The following is a 7,659-nucleotide window of genomic DNA, read 5'->3' on the forward strand; positions in this document are numbered from 1 at the left end:
AGCCTTTTTTTGGTCTAAATATTTTCAGAATTATATGTAGTGTAGTTTTGGGGGAAAGGCTCCAAGTCCCTCCAGGCTGTTCAGAACATCCTTGATTCTTCTTTAGTTACACAGGAATCAGCTGCTTTCCAGACCTGATTTGATCTTGGAAAAGTTAAGTAACCAGTTGAAAACAGCACAGTGTCTTTGGCAGGGCAGGCTGGCTTCAGCTGGATTTGGATATAGCCCAAACTCCTATCCAGAAAACCCAAAGTGTGTAAATAACTTATGGAGTCCCAGTCGCAAGAACTCTGCAGAGAAATCTCTTTTTCATGTGCTTTTGTTTTTTCATCCTGAGCAGTTACACCTGTTGTGTTAAAACTTGTTCTAGTAGTCATTTCCATGGAAAAACATCTCAGTTTATCAGTGAGGAAGGCAGAGTAGTTGTATTAATCAGAGACAATATGCTCACTAGTTTAGGAATCTGTGTGAGATGTGGACTGTCTGGTAAGACAGCAAAGAGAAGTGGACACACAGTTTACAGTTTCACCACCATTGGCTTCTACACCCTGAGTCCCTTTACAGAGTAAAACACTAAACCAAAGTTGGTGGAACTGACCTGAATAGACCCTTCTTCTTCAGACTTGAAATAATAACTTGAAAGGATTGGTCTCTGAGGATGTATCTGAGAAGAAAACAGTGTTAGAACCCAGACATCCAGCGCTGTTGGAGCCAGTTTGCTCTGACAGTTGTGCTGGAGGCTGAGGCAAAAGCTGCTTAGGAGAGAAATTGGAAGACCTCAAAAAGTAGTAGAGTGTCAAGCTGGAGAGAATCATCAGTGGGTAATAGAAAAAGAGAAGATCTCCTGGGGAAAAGTCTGAGCAAAATACAAGGGCAAGGGTATTATAACATTTGAGGCTGAGGCTATGGAATCTGATATACCAAAGATGTCTTACTTTTTTGATAGAAAGAAGGATGAAGACTTTCCTTCTGTTGGAACTGAAGACATCTCATGATACCAAGATGCAAATACAGGAAAACAAGGCTTTTAGCAACCTTGTCTAGTGGAAATTGTCTTTACCCATGGAAGAGGCTTGGAACTAGATATTTAAGGTGCTTTCCAACCCAAACCATTCTTTTATCCTATGAGAGCATCTTTTTAGGGATGGTAAAAACATGGCTATGTCCATCAATGACCATGGGTATGTCCACAGTGTGACCTGGGCTGAGGCAATCTGAGCTGGAGAGGGCTGGGAATTAGGATAGGGCAAGGGGCTGAGACCCATATGTTATGCAGAAAGTGTTTGCATTTTCCTTTGAGAAATTGCGGGCAAAATCTTGGGTTCATGTGCAAAGAAATCACTGTGTCAGTAGGCAAAATGCACCACACACTGCCCTTGTGGAGGAAGCTAAGAAGTTCAGTCTATAGGAAGTGCAAGTTTTTGGTGCAGCCTGACCCTGCAGTGAATGCAGGATGCGTCACACTCGCTGCACAAATGACAGTGGCCATTTGTCTGGGATCTTATCTGAGCTGTTGGACATCCAGTCTTGGGAACTGCACCAGGAGCTGCTAAAGCCCCTGTGTGCAAACAGTGAGTTAGCACATGTAGAGTATCTAGTGTCGCAGGCATCTTTTATGGAAAATCCTTTCCTTAGGATTTTTCCTCCTGAGAAGCTTAGAGGCCTCAGGAACAAAATGCAAACATTGATTATCTGCTGCTGTGGAATGCAACAGGTGCATCTGTGATTGGCCCATGCTGGTTGTTTGTAATTAATGGCCAATCACAGCCCAGCTGGCTCGGACAGAGAGTCCAAGCCACAAACCTTTGTTATTCATTCTTTACTATTTTATTCTCAGCTAGCCTTCTGATGAAATCCTTTCTTCTATTCTTTTAGTATAGTTTTAATGTAATATATATCATAAAATAATAAATCAAGCCTTCTGAAACATGGAGTCAGATCCTCGTCTCTTCCCTCATCCTGAGACCCCTGTGAACACGTTCACAATCTAGGACAGACCTCTGCAGATTTATTACCAGTATTCCACACTTTCCCAGGTTTTTAGAGAGCCATTTAAATGGGGGACAGATTTACACTGAGAGACTGAAACTAATATATGCATGAAATCTTCTTTTTCTAACCACTTTCTTTTAATATGGACAATTCTGAAAGAGCAGGAAATGCCTCTAATTAGCTGAGCATCAGTGACCTAAAAAGTGTGCTTGCTTTGAGAAGTGAGAGGTCTTTCCAGTCATCTGGTGAAATGAATTTCTCACTAATTGCTCCACTTCTCTGTTCAGGTCAGACCTGTAACAGTGTTCATTGTATACTGGCACATTTTGACACGGTGAGGGTATGGTATAACTGTGTTACTGTCCTCCTGTTTTACACCCTTCTCCAAAGTGAATGAACTTTGCTGAGGTCTGTCCTGTAGCTTGTGTCTGGCAGCTTTCTTGACACTGACCCTCTTGCTGCAGTTCCCTGGCTAACAGGGCTACACCAGCAAACGTGGGAAGAGGAGGCTTGGCCTGGAAAAAATGTGCTTGAATGCACTGTGTGCAGCAGTGTGGCTCATTTGGTCATTTGGCTGAGTTCTAAGGAGAAATTTCTGGTTTCAGCCCAAGAGTCCACTTGCTCCCCTGTGCCCTTGTATTTTAGTACTTATGTGAGAACCGTGGGAAGGTTGTTAAGGAAGATCAAGGCTGCAGGGTCTGCACCACACTGGGCAGTCTGCACTCAGGGTAATTATGCACTCAGGGTAATTATGCTACTTTTTTTCTGGTACGAAATCTAACAGGATTGAATTTCTTTATGAAGCAATTAGTTAAATGCATGTGCAAAATTGATGCAAAACATCTACTAGATAAGAAGTATATATATATATAGATATGTATTTATGTATATATATATAAAATATGGGCTTAGGCTGTCTGACTGTATCAGTGGGGCACTGAAGACCCACTGTGTTTTAGCCAGGGAGTGCCTTTACATTTTGACAGATATTGTAGGGTTAGAATGGCCTGAACTAATCTTAACATAGTCAGTTTGTGTGCTCATTGCATTCTAGTCCTAGCACTGCAGACTTGGCAAAGATGAGATTTTTGCCAACTGCATTGCTGGTTTACAGGACCAAAATCCACACTCCTTCTTTCCCCTGCTCCTTGGAACACTCATGCACTGGGTACTCAGCTTCTTTCTGTCCCTGGCAGCCTCTTTTCTCCTTGTGATATGAGCATGCTGAGGCAGAAAAATCTGTGCTGGAGTAGTATTGTTTGTACCAGTTCTTGTTCTCCTGGCATGGTGTGTGGCAGATTTTGAAGTACTTCTTTATGTCTGACATTGAAATAGGCCAAATGTTTTCTCTTAGGTAAGTTTGCCTTACACGTGATACTGAGGTTTTCTTTGGATCAGGGCATGAAGAGAAGATTAAAGAAGGAACATGGTAATTTGTGTTTCTCTATTTACCACACACAGGGGTTTTTGAAGTGTATGGTGCTGAATGCCATAAACTTCAACATGCCACATGTTACCAGATCAATGATATGTGTGGTGGGCTGAGCTGAAATGCTCACTTGCTCAGTTCTTCCCTCACCTTTGCTGTTTTGGTGGGAGCAAACACAGCAGAGACACCTCTTCTTTCTCCTTCACACAACAATGGTGAAAATGAGTCCTGAAAACTTGCAAACCCTCTGTATTATGGCAACTGCTCTTGCTTTGAGGAGAAACATTAAATGTATTTTTGATACCATTTCAGTAATGGCTCTGACTCTGCTGCCAGAACTTATAGAAAAAATGATGTCCACAGCAGTAAGCGTTGTCACTGTAAATGATCTCTCCTCCTCTTTCCTCAAATTTCACCACCTCTCACCAAGATGATAGCAGATGCCATGCAAATTTTTTGCCATAAACAGTTTGACTTTGTTTTTGTATAGTTTTTTGTGTATTTTTCCTCTTTCATGACAACTTGTTTGTAGATACTGCAGTGTCATGGTTATCAGCACACTATTCAATGGAGTTTGGTTTCGAGTGTAAAATTGAGCCATAGGTGTATTTGTGAAACCTTATCTGGCTTTTCTTTAATCATTTTAGTAGACTTTTAACTGGATTAGTAGTGCTGACAATAATAGTAATTAAAAAAAAAGTCTGGTAGTGAATTCTTTTTCATGGCTTCTCTTGTCAGTATTGCTGGAAATAATTAATCCACAGTGCTAAGGTATAAATGACTGACAGCACTTACATAGTGATTCTATCCTCCACTCTCCTCAACATTAGGTATCTATAAGTTTGAAATGGTGTTATTCTCTCTTTGGTCAGCAAATAATTCATTTTAATGTACTTTGAGCCTCCTGGAGAGGGATACACTGTTTAAAATTGTCATTGGAAAACAGTACTGTCATCCACAGCACGGCGTCTACGGTTGGTGTCCTGTGGCTGCTGGCAGTGATGCCTCTGCAGAAAGCTGGGGAAGCTCTTAAAAATAAGTACTGAGAGCTCCATTCTTTGCTAAATGTAAACTGGGACCAGACAAAGATTAGCAAATGTCTAGTAGGGAGTAATCCTAATATTAGGATGGAAATACTTGTTCTGGTGCTCCTGATCACAGACTATCCCCAGGGATTGCCTCCTTCCAAAATGCTTTTCTGAGATGGATTTGGCCTTGAACTGACTAGATGACAGGTTTTAGGTGTTTGCATCTACTCTTTTTGATTATGAATAAAGGTGATTCCCACTGTGCTAAAAACATAAGAATCATCTCCAAGCTGATTTTTGGATCCTTTGCCAAATACATTTGAGCTGAGAACTGAGAAACTACCAGGCATAAGAATAGCCCCCCTGAGATCTGGGCACAAAAACTTAACCTGCTGGTGTTACTGATTACTGTGAAAAACCTGATTGCTCTGTTGAGGTTTTTTGCTGCTTTAGGCCTATATAAATCCAGCCCAGTTTACCAGATAAAATATGCTGCAGATTTTAAAATTCATCCTGGTGTAGGGTTGCTTTTCCCTTTTTGTTTACTGAAACTGCACAATAAGTACAACCACATTCCCATATCCCCTTGGAGTTTAGATAAAACTTAAAAGAATGGAGTCAGAACCATCGTTCACCAGTCACTGATATGATCAAGCTTAAATAATTTGCTGCCTTGCTACGGAGTTGTCCCCATGTGAGATTATTCTGAGCCTGGTCCCTAGCTGTGCACTGGCTGTTTCTTTGTGGTTTGTTGCTAGTGAGGGTCTATCTTTTGAGAAACTATTTAGATGGCAGAGTCTCTGCCTAGTGGGAAAAGGTTTTCAGTGCTTGTCTATTGGTTTTGTTGCAGTGGAAGAATGAAACAGTGTGCATGTTTATATGTTTAGAAGCAAAGCAAAGACTGGTCTCCTTTCCCCTGCTTTCTTAAGATGTTGTATCTTAACGGAAAGTAAAGCAGGAAAAGAACAAATTTATTATCAGAGTTGGAAACTATGAATTATTTATCCTTTGAAAGCTTCCACTATCTCTGCATGAAAGGAAGTCCTATTATTATATGCAAGTGTTTCTTTCTCTGCATGTCAATAAGAGAGAGGTCAGAACTGACTGATTTTTGTGATGCCTTTTCTTTTAGAGAGCTGGACAGCTTTACCTGTTGACATTAGAAGCTGTTTTTAAAACAGCATTTAAAACAACCTCTAGCAAGTTGTTAGATTTAATATTAATGCGAGATTAAACTTCTGCTAAAAGGTCTGTGAGAACTAAAAGGTTAAACAAATCCTTGAAGGTGTTTATGTGACTACATAACTTAAGTTCTTTGTGTATCAAATTGCTTTTCCCCATGTATCCAAAGTTTTTAATGGTTGAGTTTTTCATTCAGAGAATGTTTATTATTATTCTTGTCTTGGATTTGTGAGTGTTTACATAAGCTAGAACACTTGAAAATTAACATACTGCTCTGGAGCATGCCCACCATCCCACTCTGGCACTTCTGTCTTGGCTCTACAAATGGAATGGCTTTTTTTTGTACTTGTGATAAGCAAGCTCCACAGACCTGATAGATGCCTGTATTCCCCAGGGGGAAATCATCACCTCAGCACTTCTCTCTGGTTTTCAGTGAACTTTGGGGAGTGGGGTATAGAATGACACTACCCCCTTTTACTGCATTTGGACATCCCCTGCATATTGTGGCCAGAAAAACACTATTTTTGCTTAGATGTGTAAGGTGAATGTAGACATGTTCATTATTTTCTATCATTTAGTCACTCATTGTAAGTTGTTATAAGTAATGTCCTGAAATCAAAGTTATAGGCCAACAAAATATTTTCTTGGGATATGTTGAATTGTTGGAACTGGTGTGCTTTCTTCTGTGGTATTTGTAGAGGATCAGAGTTCCTGAGCTGGGAGTAGAGTGTCACAGGTAAACCCAAGAGTGGAAAGCCTGATTTACACTGACTTCACTAAGGTTGCCCTACAGGTAATGAAACAATATAATTTGTCAAATGTGATAATTTTGGAGGAAATGTGGTTTTGTACAGTCTTATGTAAGATGTTAGCTTATAGGAGCTCCTCTTTGGAGGTATGAAATAAGACTGCTTTCCATTCTGTCTCCTAAATTTTAGTAAACAGAATATATAAATGATTCTGTGATCACATAGTGGAAGAAACTTAGCATACACAAAAGCCTCCAGCAGACTGGATGCCCCTGTCCTGGCCATGGGGACACCTTTCCCCTCTGGTTTTAATATGATCACAGCATCACTGTCTTGCCTTTTTGGTTTTCACATGATGGGTCCCAGCGCCACTTCAAGGTTTTTCTTGATGTCTTGCAGGGATTCAGAAGGTGGATGCTCCTCAGGACTGCAAATGGGTGACTTCTGTGTATCTGGAAGAAATACTGTGGCAGTGACAGGCACAATGTTACTGGTTCCACCAGGTTCAGCTCCCTCCTGCAGCAAAGGTGTGGTGGCCTGGATGCCAGCAAGAGGTATTTAGGAATTCTGGGGACTCCTGGGCATACTCTTAATTTGTAAAGTTGTGCCCAAATCCTTTGCTTCCCATCTCTCTGGATCCTGCCTTAGCTTAAGTAGAGGGCAGGTGTTCCTTCAGGTGTTTCAGTTCCCGTTCCAGCTGCAGAATGTACATTTACAGGCACTGTGAATTTCTTCTTCTCTGAACATGGTGATTTGAGACCTATTAGTCTTGCTTTCAAAGAAAAAGCAGTCAACTTAAATCTTATTTAATTGAAATATTTTAGAAATGAGAAAAGTAAAAATTTGTTTTGGATAGGTGGAATGATACAATCTCTGTCTGCCCCAGACATCTCCTTCTCATTGAGAGAAACAGGGCCCTGTGCTACTTGTCCTGTGGGAAGTTTTGGAATCACTGGCCCTGGAAGCGTTCAAAAAATGTGTGGATATGGCCCTTAGGGTCGCTAAAACTATGGTTTAGGAGTGTACTTGGCAGTGCTGGTTTAATGGTTGTACTTCATGATCTCAGAGGTATTTTCCAAGTGTAATGATTCTGTGATTCTGTCTGGGCTTCTGTTTTAGGACACCTGTAAGCAGCACTTCAAGTTAAACTAGCAGAAAATGTTATGGAATAAATCCCTCCAGTGACCACCAGCCAAGAAAGTGATTGCCCTGGAAGTTTTAATTCTGGACAGCACCAGGCTCCTTACCCACGAGGCTCTCCTTCTGGAGTCGGATATTC

Source organism: Geospiza fortis, unplaced genomic scaffold (assembly GCF_000277835.1).
Source record: "Geospiza fortis unplaced genomic scaffold, GeoFor_1.0 scaffold376, whole genome shotgun sequence".
Taxonomy (NCBI): Eukaryota; Metazoa; Chordata; class Aves; order Passeriformes; family Thraupidae; genus Geospiza; species Geospiza fortis.